This window comes from Protomyctophum parallelum, assembly GCF_964188405.1.
Source record: "Protomyctophum parallelum genome assembly, chromosome: 13".
Classification (NCBI taxonomy): domain Eukaryota; kingdom Metazoa; phylum Chordata; class Actinopteri; order Myctophiformes; family Myctophidae; genus Protomyctophum; species Protomyctophum parallelum.
In genome coordinates, this window is record NC_139708.1 from 34,379,302 (window position 1) to 34,403,050 (window position 23,749).

The following is a 23,749-nucleotide window of genomic DNA, read 5'->3' on the forward strand; positions in this document are numbered from 1 at the left end:
GTCAAACAGAAGATGAATTTTCCACTCTTCCCTGTGTGGCTGTGTGTACTGTAGTCTAGACTATTGTCTATGTGAATTGTGAACTCATCATAATGGATATGATGAAATATAGAATATATATAAATAAAATAGGGTACGAGAGATTTAAAACCATATAGGCAGGGAATATCACTGTACACTATTATAAATATTATACATTTTCCCAGCTAATTAAAGGCCTATTCATGGATTTTCGGTGAGGTGACCACCGCTCCGGTGGTGAGGTGACCACCAGAGCTGTAATAACGTGGAGCGGTGGTGAGTAAAAACAGAGAGAAGGGCTGGGGAGAACGGTGGTTTGCTCTTCACCGCGGCTCCGTGACGTCATGTTGTAGTTGCGGTGGTCACCTCACCTCCGATAAATCAATAAAAAATTGCTAAAACATTAGAACAGTCACATCAACACCAGGGGAGGGGAGGAGAGGAGGAGTGGCGGGGGCGGGCACTCAGATCGGTGAGCCAATAGGATCCACCGCCATGATCCCAGCGGCACCTGCCCCTCTAGACGAGAAATCACGCTGGCTGGGCCAGGCTACTATAACCTTAACCTCAGTAAAATGAATACAAGAATACAAGAACCACTGGCTGGCGAGCGGTCCGCGAAAGAACGGGGGTGTTTTGAGGCGAACGCTCCGGTATCCAGTATCCCTTTAAGACATGATTAGACCCTGGTCTCATGTATGACACTACTCGTTGACAATATCAATAAAGTTACACTAGACTAGATGCACCAGCAAATTGGAGTTTGGAGATCATTGCAATTACCTCTCTCAGAGTCTCTCTGCTATGGGAGAGAGAGAATTACAGATTGTAACTTTAAACATTGGTGAAGAAGTTTTGCAACTCTGTCCAACAATAGAAAATGGTGGCCTCCTAATGGAGACGTATTGAGCAATAATATTGTGTATGGTGGTGCAAATTAACTACCCACACAGTTAAGTCTTTCTTAAACTGGTATGTCATCCATCTAACAAGGACATTAACGCCACACTCAATTTGCAAACGCAGCATTCTGGCCTTGTTTTCCTTCTGGACTTTTCTCACTTTTGGCTCTGTTGGTATTTACAACTTTGTGGGTTAATCAATGACATTTCAGCAGAGCGTGTACATTATGCTGCACTTTGATGCTCTGCATCTCACAGGAGCGCTACAATAATGCATCATGCTTACAGAGCCTAGACAATGAGAAAGTAGAAGAAACGTGAGGAGAAAAGATGCAGACAGGATGGACACAGAACTGGCAGTGTATGTCCAAAAATTCGACCAAAAGGCACAAGCCAGGATGGCGATGACTCCTGGCCTGAACGCAGGCCAAGGAAAGTAATGACAGCAGGTGAGAGACAGAGGGCGAAGACAGAAGGCTGTGGCACGGATAATTAGCTAATAAAGCAGCCAGGACAGCTTTGATTACAGTGAGTAAAGCCACTCAGATTGTGAATTATGCAACTCAATCACACCCAAATACAACTCCCCGCACCCGCATATCACACACTCTCTCTGTTCCATTATACGAGCATATCACACAGGGCTCGACAGTGCGACTAGGTACTTGCATTTGCGACTAAAAATATCACTGTGCGAGTTGTAAAATTAAATTTGTAGCACAGGTGCGACTACAGGATTTGACCATTCAATCGTGATAAAGATAAGTCTCTGTCTACAGCAAGTGCACATTCTATAGTCGTGATTCTATACCTAAATTTATATTTCTGAACGGCGGTGTCGTTCGCCAAAAAGAGAAGAGCTACAAGCTAACAACGTGTCGAGGCTCAATGCGGTGTTCATTTGAAGATCTGTCCCCTTTGCTCCCACCGCCCCTCCCCTCACTGCGTTGCTGCTCCGTGCTCTTCCCTGTCACTGCTTGCTGACTGTCAGCAGCGGAAGACAGAAAATAAGTCAGAGCGAACTCAGCGGGTGCGATGCGAGCAGTGACTCTTTGGCTTAAACAACGATATAGCTCATTTATTTTAAACGATAAGCAACAACTGTTGCAGCCTTCATGAAAGCAGTGACGCACAAATAATTAGGCTTAATAAAACATCCGACCGTAACAAGTCAACTGCCTGACACAGGCATTACCTCTCAAATAAAGAATATATAGCCTATAATCCAGAAAATGTAGGGATTTAGCTTCTCTTCCGATTGAAACTCAGATGTGAAAACACCAAAAAAAGCACCACCGGCCGACCGTAACATGAATGCAACTCTTAAATCAATCAAACCCTTCCGACGAGGCTCTTTCTTGGGGTAGAAAAGTGTGGATGACCGCGGCGCAGGAGCCCAGGAGGTCGGGGGCCTTTTCCCCCGTCCCATGCGTGAAAATTTCGTCACATAGTTGACACACCACTTGTTCTTTGTTCTCCTTGCATGTTCTAAAATGCAACCACACTTTAGATTTATTTTGTGGCGGCATGAGTGCAGGCTGCTGTGTGTGTGTGTGTTGACTTCCTTGTTGTTAGTGAGGGGGAGAGGGGAGGAGGCGTTGCGGTGCTGCGAGGCGCGAGCATGGCTCGCGGACCAAATGGGGCCGTCTCGCGGACCAAAAGCTATGACTATTCGATTCAAAATCGATTCCTGTGCGTATCGATTGGACGTCGATTAATCGATTTTTTTGGGTCAGCCCTACGCTCTTGTCATCATACATCATCAGATATCATGTCATACTGGCCAATCAGAATGCCTGTTGCCTTTGATTGGTTAGCTGATTTGCTCGTTTACATATGACATACATTTTCCCTTCAATGTCAATGGCTTTAATTTATTTCATATTTAGCAGAATTTTGACGTAATTTCTCTGATTGTCAATGGCTCATTTTGAGATGTGTGGGGACAAAGGCTGTATATAGGAGGGGCTAGCGCCCCTTAAAAATACATAATTTTTCATCGTGCTCCTAAAATAATTTGTGTGCTACTAGATTTTTCAACTTAGGCGCACACGTGCTACTTGGAAAAACGCTAAGCGTCGAGCCCTGATATCACACACTCTCTGTTCCAATATACGAGCACCATCCATTATGTGTTTGGAGAGGAGGAATTGCTCGTTCTGCTATGTAAGTCTCTTAGATGTTTTTTTATGATAAATTCAGTTGTCTGAATCTAATAGAGCAGTTTTCAGCTTACACGCCACGTTAGTATCCGTTCTTAGTATCAGTGGCGTAACTGGGCCCCAGTGCAGATATCTTGTGTGGGCCTCCCAAAATATTATTGTGGCATGGGGGGGGGGGGGGGGGGGGGGGACATTTTACCACTTTAATCCCATTTTATACTTTGAAAATAGCCAATCTACAAGCTCACAAACGCGTCCCATTACTGCCCATTTTGAGCTTGTAGATCGGCTATTTTCGAAACATTTTGATAAATCTTCAAAACATTTCCCTAGCAGAAAATATTTTCATATGGGGGTCTGCAGAATGCATGTCAATTTGGGGTTCCTGGACATGAAAATGTTTGAGAACCACTGGTTTAGAGTTCACAACCCAACCCAAACAAACCCACCATACCCACCACATAGCCCCAACCCCACCCGCCATCATCATCTTATATGGGATTGGTGGGGCTATGATAATTTGAATGAACTGGCACACCCCTTCAAGTTAGGAGGATTTGGACTCATCATCATAAGAACATGCTTACGAACAATTCGGCCTACTTAAGAACATTTCATGAATCTGACTGGACTTCTCTTAGGAATTCACCAATGTCATTAGATGCATGGATGAATTTGTCTGAGAAATATCATTTTTTTGCATTCCTTAAAGATTGAATTTCTTATAAGTGCCCACATTAAGAGGCGTGGGACTTAAGATAGATTTTTTTATATAGTTTCTTTTTTAGAAGAGAATGTTTTCTTAATTCTGTGGTGAACCAAGGGTTTGCTTTAGGAGCTTTTTTCTCTTTTGTAGAAGTTATTATTGGGAAGCATTTCTCAAAGACAGGATTAAAAAGCATTAAGAACAACTGGTAAGCTTTCTCCACATCTTGCAGCCCTAAAACACCATCCCATGAAACACACTTTATAGAGTCATGATCGAGCGGGGACGGGCCTTGGTGTGTGTGTGCTGTTGGTCTGTTGTATTTCACTGTAGAGCGTGCATGTGCACATCTTGCTACCGGGGTGGACCGAGGCGAGGGGGCTTTCCAAATCACCCAAACCACTGAATGCTCCTTTAAGGTAAAGTTTGACATAAGAATGGCTTAATTTTAAGTACTAGTATCTCACATCATGACACCAATTCACATAAATTAAGTGTTTGAGGGCATGTAATATTTTATATTTTGTGATTATAAGTCAACTTGGATGATTAGACATCCAAGTGATCAATGAACACTGCATATCAGGAAGTTACTTTTTTTAAATGAATTTGCACATTTTCACAAGTGCAGTGACTCCCATAAATTAATTTTATATAAAAACTTCAACTTGGTAAATCATTGTTGAAAATAGTGTCTAGACCACTGGTTCTTCACATCAGGTCTGGGGACCGGCAGGCGTCCAAATGGACCATTATGGGTCTGTATATCTGAGGGTGTACAAATTATTTTTTATACTCTTTGAGTAAAATTAACACTGAGGATTTCATAGTGTAAATGTGGGTCCAAGAGATAAAAATTGTATCAAATGGGTGGCTGTGGCCTAATGCATATCAAACTGAGGTTCTTCGAAATTAAAAGATTGAGAATTACTGGTCTAGACACCAACTCCCGAGTCACCCTGACAAGCTTGCTTCAATGTGAGGGCTCATCACTAATTAATGTGCTGCATTCACTCCACCAAGGCCCCTTCAGTGGAAAGAAAGAGCAGAAGGTGTAGCCTACTTTTCAAGCCGCATTCTGACAAGCTAAATCCAGATGTCTCATGAGATGGGGTCAAAATCTTTGATTAAGCGAGCAAAATGCAATCGCTTCAGGCTAAGTTGAATTGAAGAGAGTGGAGTGGTGCTTCACCGGTGTGTGTGTGTGTGTGTGTGTGTGTGTGTGTGTGTGTGTGTGTGTGTGTGTGTGTGTGTGTGTGTGTGTGTGTGTGTGTGTGTGTGTGTGTGTGTGTGTGTGTGTGTGTGTGTGTGTGTGTGTGTGTGTGTGCAGTGCGTGCGTGCGTGCGTGGTAAAAGCATGGACATAGTTTAGGTTTGTATTGCTAGTAGAATCTTGGGAGTTGAATTCAATCATAAATCTACTTATGACCCATGTTGTTGATTATTTTCATCATAAAAAAGTATAAGGCTGAATTCCACATCTGCATCTTCAAAACCTCCTGAGATGTGTTTGATTGACTTGACATGTCCTTTTTTGAGAAATACTGTTTGTATTCATTCGACAGGCCGACAGCTGGGAATGGCCATTACAGCCAGGAGAGGGGGTATTCAGCTTGTCACACATGGTCCAAATTTCAAAACTCTCGAACATGCCATCTTGTTCGCTGGTCTCTGCACTAAACAGATAAACAAAGTGGCTGTTAAAAGTTTTCGGATGATTCCGTAAGTAGTACCAAGTACCATTGACATCTTTATTATAGGCACTATAGGCATCAGGCAATTTGATTATTTATGGTGGGCTGTGGACTCATTTTATTGGATCAAAACGGGATTTTATCAAACAGGATTTTACCAAAGTTGGGATTTTACCAAAATTGGGATTTTACCAAAATTGGGATTTTACCTTTTGGGATTTTACCATTTGGGATTTTACCATTTGGAATTACCATTTTGGAATTATCCAGTCATTTGTACCTTCATTCATTCAGTCCATTATGCAATTTCCCGCCAAGCACACATCACCTGTTTTCAACCTTATCTTTTGTTTAATTGGGCCTTTAATTGGTCCATCATTGGTGGGGATTCCAAGCCAATGGAAACTATAGCCTTTCATTAGACCTACACTGTACTTGAAAAGTTAGCTTGCTGAAATAGAAATATTACCATCATGTAGATAGACATGGTACCATCCTAGGACCCACATACTGTATATTGCATGGCGTTAGCCTCATAGCCTAAGCCTAATTCCCCAAGTCATATTTTGGCAAAACTGTGATATCTGCCAACTATCTCCGAACGCTGCTGATTCACCCTACATTATGTGCTTATTGCTTATGTCCTCAGCCTATATCTGCTCAAGACAAAGATGTGATTTAGGTGTGAATCTACTGTAACAATTGCATTCTGAGGACATAGGCAATACCACAGGGTGAACCAGTGTTAGGAGGGTTAGGCAGCCATACTGTAGATAAAGACAGATCTTTTTAGCAAACATTAACAATTATGATTAAAATATATATATATATAAAAATATATATCTTATCTCATAGACACAACTTCATAACAGTTTTGCATGCTTTCTTTTCCTTTCTTTGTGTTGCTCATGCTTTTGCTAGCTAGAATGTGTTATGTTGTTTTGTTCTTATTGAGCATTTGACGACTGCATTTTACTTTTTTAAGGAAAGGATTCCCAATAAACCTACGTATATAGGCTTCCTTCCAGTTTGGCATCAAGTTTGGCACCTCCGTATATATTTAAGAGCTCCTTGCCCCTTAGGACCTAAAGGGTGTTCCTGAGATCCTCACATAAAGCTCTTTTATCTGTTCATAAAACACGGCTAAAAACTAAAGGTGACTGGGCTTTTTCAGTCAGAGCTCAGCCCCCAGGCTGTGAAACGCCCTACCTGAGGATATCAAGTGTGTTAAATCAGGGCCACATTTATATAACTCTTCAAAACACACATGCTTTTAATTATTGATGCTAGTGCTTTTACTTCTTTTTTTCTTCTGTAAGTTTATTGCTAGCTTATTTATCTATTTATCTTCTCTTTATTTGATTAATGTTGCCTTTTATAATTATTTGTAACTTGCTCTTGAAATCTTGCATTTTAATTTGCAATGGACTTCCTGTTTTTAACTATAATATTTTCAGGCCGCAATACGTGGCCTTCAAATCCAGTCCTTATATGTTGATCAGAGCAATGTTCACTGCGTTATGGTCATTTGAAATGTTAAATACTGCTGTAGTGCCCCATATGTGTTCCATTTAGTTTCGTTTTTGTGCAGAGAGAAAAACCCCAGATTCAATCTCATACGTGAAGATGCACTGTAATCCCTGTCCACGTATTTCCATATATGCAACACAATAAAAAGAACATTTCTATCTCATCCATTTGAGAGAGAGAGAGAGAGAGAGAGAGAGAGAGAGACAGACAGAGAGACAGACAGACAGACAGACAGACAGACAGACAGACAGACAGACAGACAGACAGACAGACAGACAGACAGACAGACAGACAGACAGACAGACAGACAGACAGACAGAAATGTATGCGGCTGCTGTCCATGGTTCTGAAGTAACTGTAGCATTGTAGCTGCTGTCCATGGTTCTGAAGTAACTGTCCTGGAAGTAACATGGAAAGTTTGAAGTTGAGTTACATGTGAGACAGACTGACACAGATAATCTGTGCATATATAGACAGATTATATAAACAGATTGGGCAAAAGAAATATAAATAATATTATTCATTAGAAGAATTTCCGGATTGCACTGAAGATTTCCACACTCATTCCAGAGGTCCACGTTGCATATTACTCTCGTAGCAAAAAATAGCCGATCTACTAGGACCTAGGTCCAATACGCGTCGCACTGCAACACGTTTTGAGCTTGTAGATCAACTATTTTTGCAATATTTGAATTGAAATCCTGAATATTTTTTGTTGACTTGATGTTAACTTTATGAACTAAATACAAATACATTGGACATAAAAAAGAGAAAAAACATTTGAATACTAGTCATTGAACTACTATGTATAATTATATATAAACTACTATATATGTATGTCCTACAACTACAGCATGTACTGTATGTTGTGATTTTCACATACTTTGCTCCCTTCAGAGCGCCCTCCTCTGGGAGGGAATGTAATGGATGAGTGTCTGGTGCTGCTGTAAGTAAATCAGTTGCACGGAAGATTAACAGTGTGACTGAGTACTCATGTACACTGGCAGGTACATATACCGTCCTTGTGTGCCTGTGTACATGTATGTACATGTGAGCGCTTGTACATACGCAAGTGCATGATCTGTGTGTGGTCTGTTGACAGGTAGTTAGCAATATTTATTTGTGTGCGTGTGTGCGTGCTCGTTTTTGTGCAGGGTGGGGGGACTGCATCAGTATTTGATTGTGTATTATTTGCTGTTTGATATATTTGTTTGTCCGTTCAGACAATATGTACGAGCATACTGCACACGCATCTGTCACTGCGCAACCGTGTGTGTGTGTGTGTGTGGGGGGGGGGGCACATAAAGCACATAAAGCTTCCCTGATGTGCACTGCATCTCATTGAGCACAGCAGGGCCTGCAGGCTGAGACATTTATGGTCTGCATGCGCACCTCAGCCTGCAGGGCTCAGCCCTGTTTTATGGTACATCTGAGAGAAGTTCACTCAACACAGTAATGGCATGTTAGACGGCTCTGATACAATGGAGTCGCATGTATATGCCCAAGCATGCGTGCGTGTGCACACACACACACACACACACACACACACACACACACACACACACACACACACACACACACACACACACACACACACACACACACACACTGTAAGCCATAGAGAGGAGAAGAGGAAGTATACAATGAAAATGTTCTTTCTTTTTTGTGGTTAACCAAATGAAACACATGAACCCTATAGTATCCCTATTCAGAGGCAAACATTAGGCGTGGCATTGCAACACCTTGTGAGCTTGTATATCTGCTATTTTCAGCATAAACATGTCATAGAGGAGAAATTATATAGAGCTTTAGAGGTTAAGGGGCCGGAGACATGAATTACAGACAGTCGGCCATGGTAAATTTATAGCGGAACAATCTGCAAACATTTTGGCAGTGACAGGTTTCAAGAGAAGACGGAGACAGCAGGCAGAGGAATGGCGTGCGATCAACAGCCCCCACATCAAAGATTAAGTCAGCATCCCCAGGCAGATCACCTGGGACATCAGGGTGTGACGCAAATGTCTGCGTTTAAATATGCATTGAGAGTGCAATAATGATTATGCAAAAACTATAAGACCCTGAGAAGTGCATGGGAGGCACTGTGAGAGGAGCTCACAGCTGGGTCCTTGGATTAATGGCTTTGTGCCACCTTCATCTCACCAAAGCAAATGTTTCACAAGGACCTTTTAATGTAGACCTCATTACATCCCACCAGGGAAATTCAGTTTCACCTTCACCAGCTGATGGCTGCTCAGGCGGCTCCACACTTAGCCAGGGCTTGGATTGGAACTGGGGATGTTCTGTTTCCCGGGCATGACTGAAGTAAAATGAGACACAAGTAGCATGTGCTTAAATTCATGTTTAGAAAATGTTTCAGATGTCAAAAATTTCTGAGATGATAGAATGGTGATGGTCAAAATGACCTCTCAGACATGCTAGTGTTCCTAGGTGTCCCTCAGCGTTAATGCAACAGAGTGTATAAATGGATACAAAATCCAAATGGACATGTATCAATTTGGTTCCATTATACACCCTCTGAGGTACAGACCCATAGGAACTCATGTGGTTCCTCACAATCAATCAATCAATCAATCAATCAATCATTCAGCTGCATGGGATCCCCTGAAATCCCTTAAAGACCCATGGGGGTTCCTGCACCCACCGTGAGAACCAGTGCTGTAGACTAAACCATGTTCCACAATTATACTTTGGCTCAATGTGTCTTGCGCTGGAGGACAGTTTTATAAACGCATCACTATATGGGTGGAGACTGAGCCTTGGACCCGTGGACACAGGGTTGTGTCATGTCATTCCACATTGTAGCTTGCTGAAAAGGCTTTGTGAGAACTCGGTGGAACAAATGCCACCGGAGTGCTCAGTCCACTGCCCAATTATTGACACTGCCCATCCTCTCTTTGGCTCTATACGCACCATAGCCCCCAGTATCTGAACTGTGAGCCCACCATGAGCAGTGAGCAATGTCGAGAAGTCAGTCGGACGAACCGCATCCTGACACACCATTTCCAGGGGGCTGGATTCAGTAAAATAATTATTCAGAGCTGGACCAGAATGATTTATAGTGCGGTACTATGTTGGTGCATCACAGACCTTCTCTTCCCCACACAGTGCCTTGAAGTGACTATGTTAACCACTTTCAAGCTGGCGTCCCTCTTTTGGGCAAGTCATTAATATAATAATTCATTTTGTACAGATTAATCAGATTTTGTGATATGCTGAGAGCATCTCATACGTCATAGACAACATGTTGTCTTGTCTGCAACCATACAGGTATCGTCCCTATTTCGGGCATGTCATGTCGTGTTGCGATACGACATGTGTACTTGCCGATCTGCAATTCTTTGCTAATTTAGAAATAGGATTTAGGGCTACTGTATGTGACCACCAATGTTTTTCTGAAATTACGCCTAGGCAGGCATGCAACTTTTACTCCAACATCTTCTTAAGGGGTCTATACTCCTGCATATAGACCCTCCCCACACACCAAAAGAATATACCAGAATTGTCTCCCTCCATATTGTGGATTCCCTGCACACATATCGAACAGAGGCACTGAACCAGAGACCCAATATGTGAAGCCTTGTCTTCTCAGTCAACGTGAGTCACAGAGATCTCATTTTGAGCGGTAACCTTTATCACAGTAACGGGAAGCCCCTGACATGCGTTCTGTCACAGACCAGTCGTAAATCACGCACGACTGCTGTCTCACACTGCTGGGGGCACTAATCTGCTCTGATGGTGCCATGGGGGCGGGGCTGTTGGGCTTTACCAGAGTGAACACATAAATTGAATACGACTCCCATGGGTGACCACAAAACAAGACAAACAATCTTAAGTCTAAAAATTGATCTAAAATCCTCAGTGGGTTTTTATTTTTATGTTTGCACTGTACTCAACCAACCTTTATCTCTTTAGGCCCTAAAGAGATAAAGGCACCTAAAGTTTAGGGCAGTAGTGCGTGCATGCGTAATTGGGGCCCAGTGTACCCACAAGAGAAATATAGACATGTTGTCTGGCCATCACAACAATATTTAAAATAAAAAATAAAATAATATTTGCAGAGTCAAGTTTACGATTCAGATTGGGGTTAGGGTTACGATATTTAGAGGTTAGGTATAGAGGTTAGGGTTAGGTTTAAAAATGTAGAGGTTAAGAATAAAGGTTAGGGTTCGAGCACGAAGCGTTGTGAGCTTGTAGATCTGCTATTTTTGGCATCAGGGTATAGCGTTATTGCGTTAATATAATAATGGTTTGTCCTCACAAAAGGCTAGTAAACGTGCGTGCGTGTGCGTGCACATGTGTGTGTATGTATATGCATGCACGCCATTTTGTGCCATATACCTACAAATTGCAGGTATGGCAGTTGAGACGGATTGCTGAGGACAGCCATTCACTCGTGAAGCCTCCTCTGCAGTGACAGTGAATAAAAGCCAAAGAGGAGGATCATCAACGCATCCCAGGGGAATGTGAGTCACAGACCGATGACCAATAATCCATTCATTGAAACGAGGCCATGCGGTTTGGAAAGAGCAAATCAGCGCAGCCGGTTCAGAGGTGGGGCACGCACGTCATACAGCTGTGGATTTACCATCGTAGCATCTGGTGAAGGAATAGCAGGCGGTCTACCCCCCACACCCACACACACACACGCTCTCTTTTCTATTAGCAGTGACTTTAACAGTCCATGATACATGACTAGTCTAGCGATCTGCGTGTCAGCCATAGTGCTGGGCAATAAAATGTATATTGATCGATATATATATATATATATATATATATATATATATTATATATCAATGAAACAACATGAAATGATTCTAATATGTTTTGCAAATTGCAAACATACAAGCTCAACCAATGCAACATTGCAACGATCCCGAGAAGGATAGTCTCCACTACGATGTATACTGTAGAATAATAAACGTGTTGATATCTGCTATTTTCACTTTAAAAAAAGTTACGTTCATTAATCATAATAGAGTCAATAGTTTCAGTTTTAAAGAATGGTGATATATTGATTTGAAGTCATATCACCCAAACCTAGTCAGCCACAACATACAGTGAATGCACCAGTGTGTACCATTAACACAAATCTACATAAAACATGATTGAGCCTCGTGGGGACAATCAGCACTAACCTATTTACTCATAAACATTGTACTGTAAGATGCATGCTTGGTGACCCCATGGTGAAAGCTGTCCTCTGGGACAAATAGGCCAAACACAAACTGAAGCTTACAGCTTATACTGTATGTATTGTAATGCAGCACACGTGACTTCAATAACAAGGCAAGCCAGAGCTGCAGTACCCTCTGGAGGCCATATGGACCGACAGATTGACAAACTAATTATGACAGATTCACTCTCAAAAAAAAAAGTGCCGTCGCTACCTATACGCACAGTACGCGCTGCGAGTAAGGCAACGCGCCGAGGGGGGCAACAAAATGTGCCAAAAAGTGTCAAGCCGACCCTCAAAATAACCATTTTCTCTGAGGCTCCGCCATGTAATGACGAGCGGCCGTGTGTGCGTCCTCGCAAACAGCGAAAATAGTTGATCTGCATGAGGAATAGCAGCGCTCTCGTCGGGAGGGGGGCAGCACAAATATAAGTAGGGCAACCAAATGGTCAGCTACGGCCCTGCTCTCAAATGACATCAGGGCCTCACAGGTCAAGCCATCCAGGATCCTGGTGAATCATGACCAAAAAAAACTTTGATTCTGTGAAAAAGAAAAACGCTAAACAAAGGGTGTTTATTAAAGATAGCATATCACAAAATGTAATATTTGTCAAAGATTTTATGGTCACAAATCACGACCCTTCATCAGGACCCTGGATGGCTTGACTCTAGGCTTAAAATAATATATTATTTTTTGGAAATATGGGAAAAATGAATATCCCTTTTTTGAGGGGTAATCACAAAATGGAGCCACGCTATTAGCTTAAACATTCTGTTGGTCTCCTTTAAAGTTTTGTTTTAACTGTAGGCCTGTCTTTTTCTCTAGGTGTAATGATCAATAGGCTACATGGTGCAAAGTTACTCAAACACTATTCTGTAGTAGCAAGCCATATTCTGTGTACTATTTTTATGTCTCAAGGGAAGTTGACATGCAGTGACATTGTATCATGTTGTCTGTGTGTCATCACAGCAGCACTATGAAATTCTCATTGATGTCCTCAGTTTATTTTATTCCTGTTGCTTTTAGGATATACCTGGAAACACTATAGAGCACCGAAGTCTGATGTCAATATCGGTAGAAGTCCACGGCTTCATGTACCTTTTATTTGTATTATAATCCCCATAGGGGGATCTTAGATCGCCTCATATAAGAACTGTGATTGAAAACTAAGCAAATGATCCCGGCCGTTTCACTCATATGGATCAACTGAGAAAACGTTAATGTTACTGCTGCTGAATTATTTACATCTTCGCTATAGAAACAGACTGTATCAAATATGAGTGACTGACTGTAATAAACGATACAGAGACAACTCCCTGACAATATCGCCGGGGCAGTTTGGTTACTTTTGGACCACAATGCTTATATGAGACGATTTTAAGATGACCTCATGTTATTCTCCATAGAGAAAAACGAACCAGGGGATGAGCGAGTGACGTCAGGACTTCGGCACAATTTGTTTATAGCAAAGAATAGCCAATCAGGAGTCAGCAGGAGCCAGTGAGCCAGTAGCCTGGCCTAGCTCTAATGCGTTTCATTTAGAGCTATGTTACTCTCAACTTCCGCCGCTCGCATGAATGCAGACCAGCCTCTCCTCTTTAGTGTAAATAAAAACAACGTTTTTGCTACTCACCAAAACAAAGGCGGGTTGTGTCATTAGAAAGCCTACTTTCCTTAGTGGACGCACTCTGAGCCAAAAAGTACAGTTTATACGTGTGGTGGGGGGCTCAGAGTGCATCCACTAAGGAAAGTAGGCTTTCTAATAACACAAACCGCCTTTGTTTTGGTCAGTAGCAAAAACGTTCTTTTTATTTACGCATTCATGCGAGCAGCGGAAGTTGAGAGTAACATAGTTCTAAATGCAACGCATTAGAGCTATGGATCAGAGCTAAGCCTGGCCCAGCCAGCGTATTTCTGGTATAGAGGTGCAGGTGCTGCCAGGTTCACGGCGGTGGATCCTATTGGTTCACTGATCTGAGCGCCCGCCCCGTCCCCCTCCCACCCTCCTCTCCCCGGTAGGAAACAGCAGAGAACAGTGACACCATGTTTTGGAGAGACGCCCCTCTGCACTGTTCACTCCCACTCCTAGGAAATGTGGCTCGTTTGCCATGCAGGCTTTTCTTTTTATTGTGAAAACACTTGCGGTCTCCAAGGCTAGTGAGCCAGTATTATTAGTTTTTTGCAGTTTTTGAAAAAGAAAAGAAAAAGAAAAAGAAAATGTCTGGAATAGTGCTGCCAAGTTTAAAGTGGTTAATTAAATTGTAATCCGAGAGATGACCAATCTGTCAGGTGACTGTCTCCAGGTGTGTAGTTATTTGTGGGCAGAGGATGAGGGGGGGTGGGGATTAACCTGCTTTCTCCTTTCACTTATTCCCTGTGCTTTGTTCATACATCGTGCAGAGCTCTCTAATCCCCTCCATGCTCATGCCATCTGTACAATATAATCTCAACCACTACCAGCCTGTACCGGCCCACGACTGTCCCATGACTCACCTCTCCTCCTACAGTACACCTCTCTCTCTCTCTCTCTCTCTCTCTCTAGCAAACGTGGATGTGGAACAAAACAATATACAATTAAATGGGAATAAAGAAATGTGTTGCATTGCAACTTTATAGAAAATGATATCTTGCAAAACCATAAGAATTGTGCATTTTCTGTCAGAAATGGTTACATCCACATAGAAAAGTTTAGCTTGGGATAAACTTGGGATTAAACCTTTGGGGCAAATTATGCAAATGCATATAAAAAGGAGAAAAAAAAGGTAGTTGCACTGTTTGTGTGTGTCTCTCTCGCTCTCTCTCTCTCTCTCTCTCTCTCTCTTTGTCTTGCATCAGTTGGCAAGGAGGTAGACTGCAGCAGAGCAGGTGGATATGTTTGGAAACGGCCACGGCCCCCCAATGTGCTCGCTGTGTTCACACGCTGGTGCTTATGAGCACCAGCTGGCCTAAAAGTGTAGCCTGATCCTGGACCAGATTGTGGGTGGTGAACCCACGGAGCCAGGAAGATGTCCAGAGACATAGGCTGCGTTCTTAACAAGACAAGAGCGTGGGTTGTATAGGTAAATGTCACACCTTCTGAGAGGAACACTGTGGGGGCACTCCGCCAGCTATACTTCATTATTTCCAGCCGAGTTTCTAATTAAAGAAACGACTGTACCAACGTTATAGATCATATGATGACCTATAGCAGCCGTTCCCAACCTGTGGGCTGGGGCCTACTGGTGGGCCAAGAGGTAAGTGGACCCTGATCCGGAAAAGTAACAGGCCCACAGAATAGAGCCAGGAGTACAGTAGGTTGGCCACAGGCTGGATGAAGGATGTTTGTTAATAAACTTGGACTGAGTGGGGTTTATCTGGGTGGCACAGTGGGTCCTGCCTGCAACTGTGGAAACTGGGGTTTGACGATGCTCTGAAGAACACATTTGCCTCCTTTTTTCTGGGGAAGCAGGGTGGGGAGCATATAGAATTAAAAAGGTAAACACCTCCTTCGGCTCTGGGGCGTGTGTCTCTCCTGAAGGCAAATCTTTCCAAAGATTCCTTGCGAAGCATAGCGGAAGCGCGTCACAGAAGTTCGGTTATGAGTTTTCCTCCAGACAGAAACAGATTTTCTTTTACTATATAGAGAATGAGCTGCACTTGATCTGCTGTCCTGTCCATTCAGCCTTTGTGTCACACGTCACACAGGGATGCAGGCATGGCAGCTGATTGCTTTTGAAGCAGCTTTGAGAACCATCAGTGATGTTGCCACGTCACCAGCCCTGATACATGTGCAGTCCAGGGGCCCTGAAGCTCTCTGCTGATCCATGAATAAATCACTCTGCTCTGCCGCGATCTGACATACATGTAATCAGATCCACTCAATACCTATCTACCTGCCTACCCACCTACCGCTTCTTTGAGCTGGAGGCAAAGAGCGAGGATGGCAAAAGGGAATAGGGCTGGGGAAAAAGTGTGGATAAAAAGACAGATTGCCGCGGGGCTGAAGTGTCCAAGGTGGGATTGTCACAAATGTGTGGAGGAGGACATGTGACACTTTGATTGTAACTTAGCCTGACATCAGCTTGTCCACTCTGTTGTCTGTCTCCCATGTGCTCATCAGATCAGCATAAAGGCTACTACACTCATGCCTAACTCATGCAACATCATCCAATGATGTTGCGCCCTGAAAGTATCAGATATACAAACTCACAACACGTTGCAGAAGCAATGTGCTTTGAGCATGTACAGTATATCTGCTTTTTCCTGTGTGCAATATCTTTAAGCAGAGATCCCCCAGATTACCCCTATTGTGATGGCATTCGCTGCATGTGATCACCACACACACACACACACACACACACACACACACACACACACACACACACACACACACACACACACACACAGTTTGATTATGGCTGGAGGGCTGGATGGGGTTTCGAATAGCAATATTGTCAGGTGACAAACCCTGTCAGCTCTTCAAACACACATACATCATCTCCCGGAGAATGTCAAATTAGCACTGAGCTAAACACGTGGCTGGCAGGCAGCTGCCAAGGAGCGGGCAGGGAAAAGATTGAGGTCATGATTGCTTAATTGCTTTGCATTGGCTTATGTTTCTGATACAGGAGAGGAAGGTACAAAATGGAGATATGAGTCGAAGCGGCGTAATCAGCAGTTAAAGTTTGCCGCAAAGTTCAGAAAAATAGTGGGCTTTGACATTAATATTTGTGATGTGATTAGAGTTGTTGTGCTTTGCTGCTCATACCCCCTCCTGGTGCTGTTAAAGGAAATATGAGCCAATGACTTTATGCAAGGAAGGAACAATATTTTCATAGGAACTAGACGGTTGTGAGGGAAAATTTGAATTTGTATTGGATTACAAAATTTGATTATCCACCTTTCCTGTAGCACTTTAGCCGGATACATTATGCTAACGTACACCTGCAAAAACATCGCTCTACTGTTTAGCTAATTAAGTTTCTCCATCAGGTGGTAAAATAGTCTGGTTTCTGTCCAAATAAGGCCATCTGTTTGGAGAAACTCGATGGTCTCAGTTTCTCTAACGATGCAGAAGGTTTTTATTTTATTTTAACAGCATTATTGATCCCAGTGCCCCAACCCAAACAGAGGCGCCTGAGTGGGGGGACTTTAATTTAACCCACAGAGCCTTTCTCAAACCAGTTTCTTTTTCGAGCTTTCCAAAACAGTTAAACACGTTATTCTCAGATAGCCGAGAGGCTTTGAACATAGGCCGCCAAAGAGTGTGGTACGTATCGTTGAGCTGGTCTGTGCTTCACAAAGAACAAGGAAAATATACAATACAATATTGATATACCATATGTATACACTTCATGCTATTACACTGACTGCCTGAGGGGCTCCTCCTATTTGTATACATGCATAATTCCCTATATGAAATTATGAATGCTTTTGTCAAAGGGCCGTTCTATAATTTAGATGTAATTGTATTGTTTGATTTCCTTGTTGCTGTTCTGTTGTTTTGATTATGTTTTCTTCATTTGTATGCAATGGACTTTGCTTTAACTAAAGTTCTTTAGTAGTAGTAGAAGAAATAGTAGCACTAGTAGTTGTAATTGTGACCGAAGGTCGCAGTTAACTATGGAATTGTGTATTTCCTGTCCGTCAGTGTATCACTCAAATGGAAAAGACCATAGTGCTCAGGTCTCGTGACATCACGTGACATCATCAGTGATGAAGATGCCTGATTCTTTTTGGGGGCAAGGTCTCTGCCTCAGATGTTGTTGTTGTTGTTGTGGTAGTGTAGTAAACTGAAGGTTATGCAATCACCGTAGTTATTTATTCAGCAATTTGCGAAGAATACGCATTAGAGGGCATCTCTGATGATCTATTTATACAGAAAAAAACGTTTTATACACTCACAAGACCCCTTTAAGGTCCCCTTTAACTTCTCTACATGTGTAGTTGTGTACTATTTCCAAGACCAATGTGACTACAGGTTTGCTTTAAGGCTTTGCCTACTAGCAAACACTAGCAAGAAGGAACAATAGCTTCCAATAGCAACAATAACAATAGTAAGGGAACTTCATGTCAAACGTTTGATTTAGAGCTGTCACTATTATGCATCATTCCCACAGTATACTGTGGGGTCTCGCTAGCGACACCCCGCGATGGTAAGTGCGTTGCCAGGGCAACCAGACACGCTGTCAGACAGAAGACGCCTCGGACCGTTAGGCCCGCCCTCGGCCGCGTAGTAGGGAATGTATACGTGCCAAATCTCCTCCTCCGCCAGATTGAGATGATGGAACGACCACACCCAAATCAGCAAGCCACACCCGTCATATAAAAAGGAAGATTCAGTCTGCGTCTGACAGCGGCTGGTTCACGCTCACGGAGGCACGCACAGCAAACCGTCGGGGGGTAAGAAGACACACACACTTCCACCAAACACCCCTTCATGTGTATAACCCTGCATGTCTTAACTGTCACTCTCCTCCCACCACAGGCTTTTAGGAACGGTCCAGGAAATGTCCGAGGGACAGAGACTATCTGACTGTATGAATAAAATATAGGAACAGGAGTTCCAGTTCCCACGTATCGCGCTGCGGGAGGGGGGCAGCCCTGCCACAACGACGAAGACGCGGAAACTACAAATAATAAGGTCGGAAAGAAACCTATAATTCTGAGACATTGCATTGAGCCCTGTCTGGCAAACAGGCGCTCATTATATACGCCGGATCGGCTGAACGGCTTGTGCTCTCTCGGAGCTGAACCCCCGCTATGGGAGAAGACCCGCTACAGTTAAAGATAAAGACCGATGACGTCACGAAGCAAGGCATCGCCGTCACCCCTTATCGTTTATTAAAAACCAAAGCCCTCCAGTGAGGAGCGAGCTATCAGAGACTGTACAAACCTGAGTTGAAATCTAATCTTCTGTTCTCATCCCTCTCCAGGCTGTGGAAGACGCCTGTGAAACAAATACTGTATGGAATATAATTTGTCCGGAACCTATGTGGGGTTTCTCCTGCCTGCTGTATGATTTACTACTAAACAAATAAAAATATGTTTGAAACTGCTGCAATCCCCTGTTCCGCCTGTTCATTGGTCACAGACCTGCCACAATACCATATAGTTGGGTCGACTCGTTTACGGCAGTTGCGTGACCGCGGAGAGCAAACGTCCATTTCTCAATGGATTTGTCATCTACCGTAGGAGGGTTATTAACACTTTCGCCCTCTGCTGTTCATTTGAAATGGCCGCAGGCAGCCAGCTATATCCCCTATATAGGCGCCATTCTATTACCGGCAATACAGCCCAATACAACGAGAGGAGGGGCAAAAACGTTTTCGAGCTGCAGCCGACATGTGTTAGGTTTCACAACAAGCGGTAACATGTCTGGCGCGATGCGATCAGAAATCACTATTTACATCTGAACGTCGGGTGGTTTGGACTAAAACAACAACTTTGGAGTATTTTTCGGAGGAAACAAGCAACAAAGAAACGACAATAATGGAAATTCATTCTGCTTTCAGTTGAATGTGAAGGGTCAAACTTGGGGGTTTTCATGATTCTGAATCCATTCCAAGCATTAGTTTTGGACAAAAACACTCCTTGGGCTAAAAATGGCCATAGTCACTTGCCCAAATGTGCTCAAATGTGCTCAAAATATGTGCTGACCTCATCACATTTGTGATGACGGCTATGTCTGTTTTTAGCCCAAGGAGTGTTTTTGTGCAAAACTAATGCTTGGAATGGATTCAGAATAATGAAAACCCCTATAGTTTGACACATCACATTGAACTGAAAGCAGAATGAAATTTAGATATTTTTGCCTCAGGTTTTTGATGGTGGCCCATATGGATTTGGGGCTCTCATGAATTTTCCCAGCATTTTTGCGATTTACAGGGGGGCTCAATTTGTACAATAACCCTCCTATAGATGACAAATCCATTGAGAAACTGACCCTTGCTCTCCGCGGTCACGGAACTGCCGTAAACGACCCAACTAATACCCCTATGGGTACATTTTATGTCACAGCTGCACAAACAGGATGCAAACAAAACGTCTGGGGGACATGGCGGCCTGGCAGCAAAACGCCTTATCCTACCTGATTCTTTCAACGTGTATAGACACAGTAATTGCCTCAGGCAGCACTTTCTTCCATGTCGAGGTCAATGGTGTGAGTCTACCTATTCACTTGCTTTTAGTCCTGCACTCAATCAAGTTTCCCCGGCCTGAGTTGAGCCAACTACAGACCCCTTTTATAGAAGCATCTGTCAGAGCCTTATACCTATGATACCATCTTGTTAGAGAGACTAGGTTTTTTCCTGCTTTACATCCTAGAACTGCGGTTTCACTCAAAGCATCAATGTCTTATGCACAGGCTGGGTATATTCTCTGTGTCCTAGTGTTCTATGCTTTATACAGTAACAGTACGGTCTACAGTATAATCGTGTCACTGTTGGGCTAAAGCTTGCACTGTATGCCAAAAGCTTTTCAGACACACTGTGAGCATCTAAGTCGACTAATTTGTATACGTTAGCTACTGTCATACGGAAAAGTATTCAAAGAAAAAAGTATAAAAGAGTATGAAATATGGAGATATATCATTCCACGTGCAGTCACTTTCATAAGTCTTCATCCCTGGTTAGTGCTGCTTTGCTTGCCATTGTATTCCTTTCCCTGCTATACATTAAATGTGTCCGTTGCATTATGCATGGGGGGGGGGGGTGGCCATTACAGCGTGGCTGCCTGCTCTCAGTGCTTATTGGATCGTTCATAAGGTTGCCCTAGACTGTGATGGCTTTTCCCCCTTTCAGCCAATGAGCCAGTGAGCCATGCCATCGGTAAATAACTCAAGCCCACGGCCTGTGTTCCCAGTCCTGCTGCACTGCGGCCTCGTTTCACAATTACCATTAATGACTCTTTCAACCCGCCGGGCCATTACTCATATGGGCCGAGCTGCGGTCTCCGTTTCAGCTATATGAGCTGTGGCATTACAGCACGCTGACGCTGATTGCCTCTGTTGCGTACAGCTATCACACAAACAAGGAGGGACGGCAGAGCTGTTGCGTGTTATACAATAGTGGTTCTCAAACATTTTTGAGTTCAATTAAGGACTCCTATAAATCTGAGTGTACAAATGTAACCAAATGGACATGTAAGGAAGGGTCCATCCATTTGGTTCCATTTGGTCACTCTCAGAGTTGCAGACCTGCTAGGGTCTAAATGGAACCCCCTCAAGCAACCCTGAGGGTCCCTGGACCCCACTATGAGAACCACTGTTTTAAACCCAGGCTGCCGCCATGCAGGGCATTATCTGAGACTCTGTTTCATGTGAAATATTTACACTGAATACAATTAACGAGTTTCATTCCATTATGAGACATCCACCATTTCCAAAATGTGACAGGCATTCTCACAATATGATTGAGGGTGCAAAATACTTTTAATTCTGTGTATATAAATGAATGATCAAGAATTATTTTCATGTCTCCAGCTTGAGCATAACACAGCGACAAGGATTCTCTTCTGGTATACGAACAAAACCTTATTACTCCAATTCCAGAATCTCTGGCTTGTCCGAAATTCTGTTAAGAAAAACAATTATTGATTTATTTATTTTCAGATTTTGTGACAGTGAGTGTGATAATTACTGGTAAACGCATACCATTTAGCCACATACAATACTTGTCATGAGTCAGCAGTCTTGTTCCAGAGAGTGTGTGGGGATCGTTATTTTATCCTGTGTGCATCGACAGGCGTGTAAAGTGTGACTCACACATAAGCTCTAGCTCTAGTCTAATTAGTTTGAGTCATTGCATTACTGCTTATCACCCACACCACCATTCACCTGCAAAATTGGAATATAACTCTTAACTTGATTGGATATCATGTAGGATGATTTTAAAGGATGTGATTTTCTTCTCTCATTATTCTTTCAACTTTTCTATCTGATAAAAATGTGGCGATTCAGGCAGTATTCTATTTTTATAGAAGTAAAAGGGCAAAAAGGGTGAGAAAAAAAGAACTTGTTATTGAACCATGCTTATGTCTTGCAGTTTAGTGGTCCATCTCTTATCTAATACCTACAGTACTTCCACCAAAATGTTCAGTACATGGTTTCTGTGTCTGCAAGATGCTCATTAACCCTCTAAGACCCGCATTAATTTCTACTTGCAAAAAATTGATTTCAACCTTACTACTACTTTGTACTACTAGGACTAAGACTAAAAAAATAATAAAAAATAAAGTTTGATGAAAGATTTATAATAATTATATAATAAATTAATACATTCATAATTTACATTTGAGGATATCTTTCACAATAATGAATAAAACATGTTCTAGACATTCTAATGATCACAAAAAAACATATATTACAATTATTTTGCTTATTAGGGTTAAAGGTCAAAAGTCATAGGTTAAACAATGTTCAAAATTGCACAGAGTCCAGAAACGTTTAATTTGTGTGAATTTCAGCCTCTGTGGGCGGTATTTATATGCAAATATCATGACCAATGGCATTGAAATGGCATTGCAATGAACATCACTGATGACGTTTAGGTGAAAAAAGAACAGAAAAAAATAATAATTAATTAATTAATTAATTAAAATATAACTTGTTGCTATAAAGCAACGCTGGGTCTAGAGGGTTAAGGCTGTGTTTCCACTGGCTTTGCAAGAATTTCACACTGACCATGAAGTCAGGATCCAGCAACACTATATTCCTCGGTTGGAGTTGGTCTGCAGCCCTGTCCGAACATCTCCTGATACACTTTCAGTCCAAAGTGCGTCTGACATGGTCTTTCATGAGAAATGCGTGGCCAAGAAATTATTCCGTTCCATCTGCTCCAGTAAATCAGGACAAAATCATCCTCCAAAGCATGCACATTTTTATGTGTGAATGCGGTTTGAATACCAAATGCGTTCCATTTAATGTGCAGAAGCAAGACGACGTAGGTCCAATATATTTGTGTGCAATTTATTTTGCTCTGATTGCAATTTAGCCCCAAAGCTATACAAGCCAGGAATCTGAGATTGACTTGGAGCTAAGCCAGCTACCAGTGTATTCTTTGCACAGTGTTACACAGTAAAAAAACAACAACAACAACAGCATAAATCAAAAGAATAATAATTACATTCTGAGAGTGAAATGAACACTCTCAGAGGAAAATTAACACTGGATTTCACTGTGTGCGATAGGAGAGTGAACATCTAAAAGTGATTCCATTGGCACAGCATCTGAGCATGCTGACAAGTCATAATGAAGTTAAAACTCTCATATCCCAAGGATCTCTTCGAACTCAACTATCCCTCATGCATGTGCACGCGAGCGCACACTCACTGAAACACACACAAATGCAATGCATGCACGCGCACGTATTACTGTACACACAAACTCCGACAGGTAGATGCAGTGTTTGGATTGGTTTTCCATGCTGCAGGCTCTGCATGTATAGTAGCACCTCGGAGCACTGTCGCGGCTTTTGATTGGCAGATTGCTAAACCCACGGAGAGAGCTCAGGAAATTGTTTACATCCTCTGGCTCTCCCATCCAGGAAGAGGCCTTATTGATC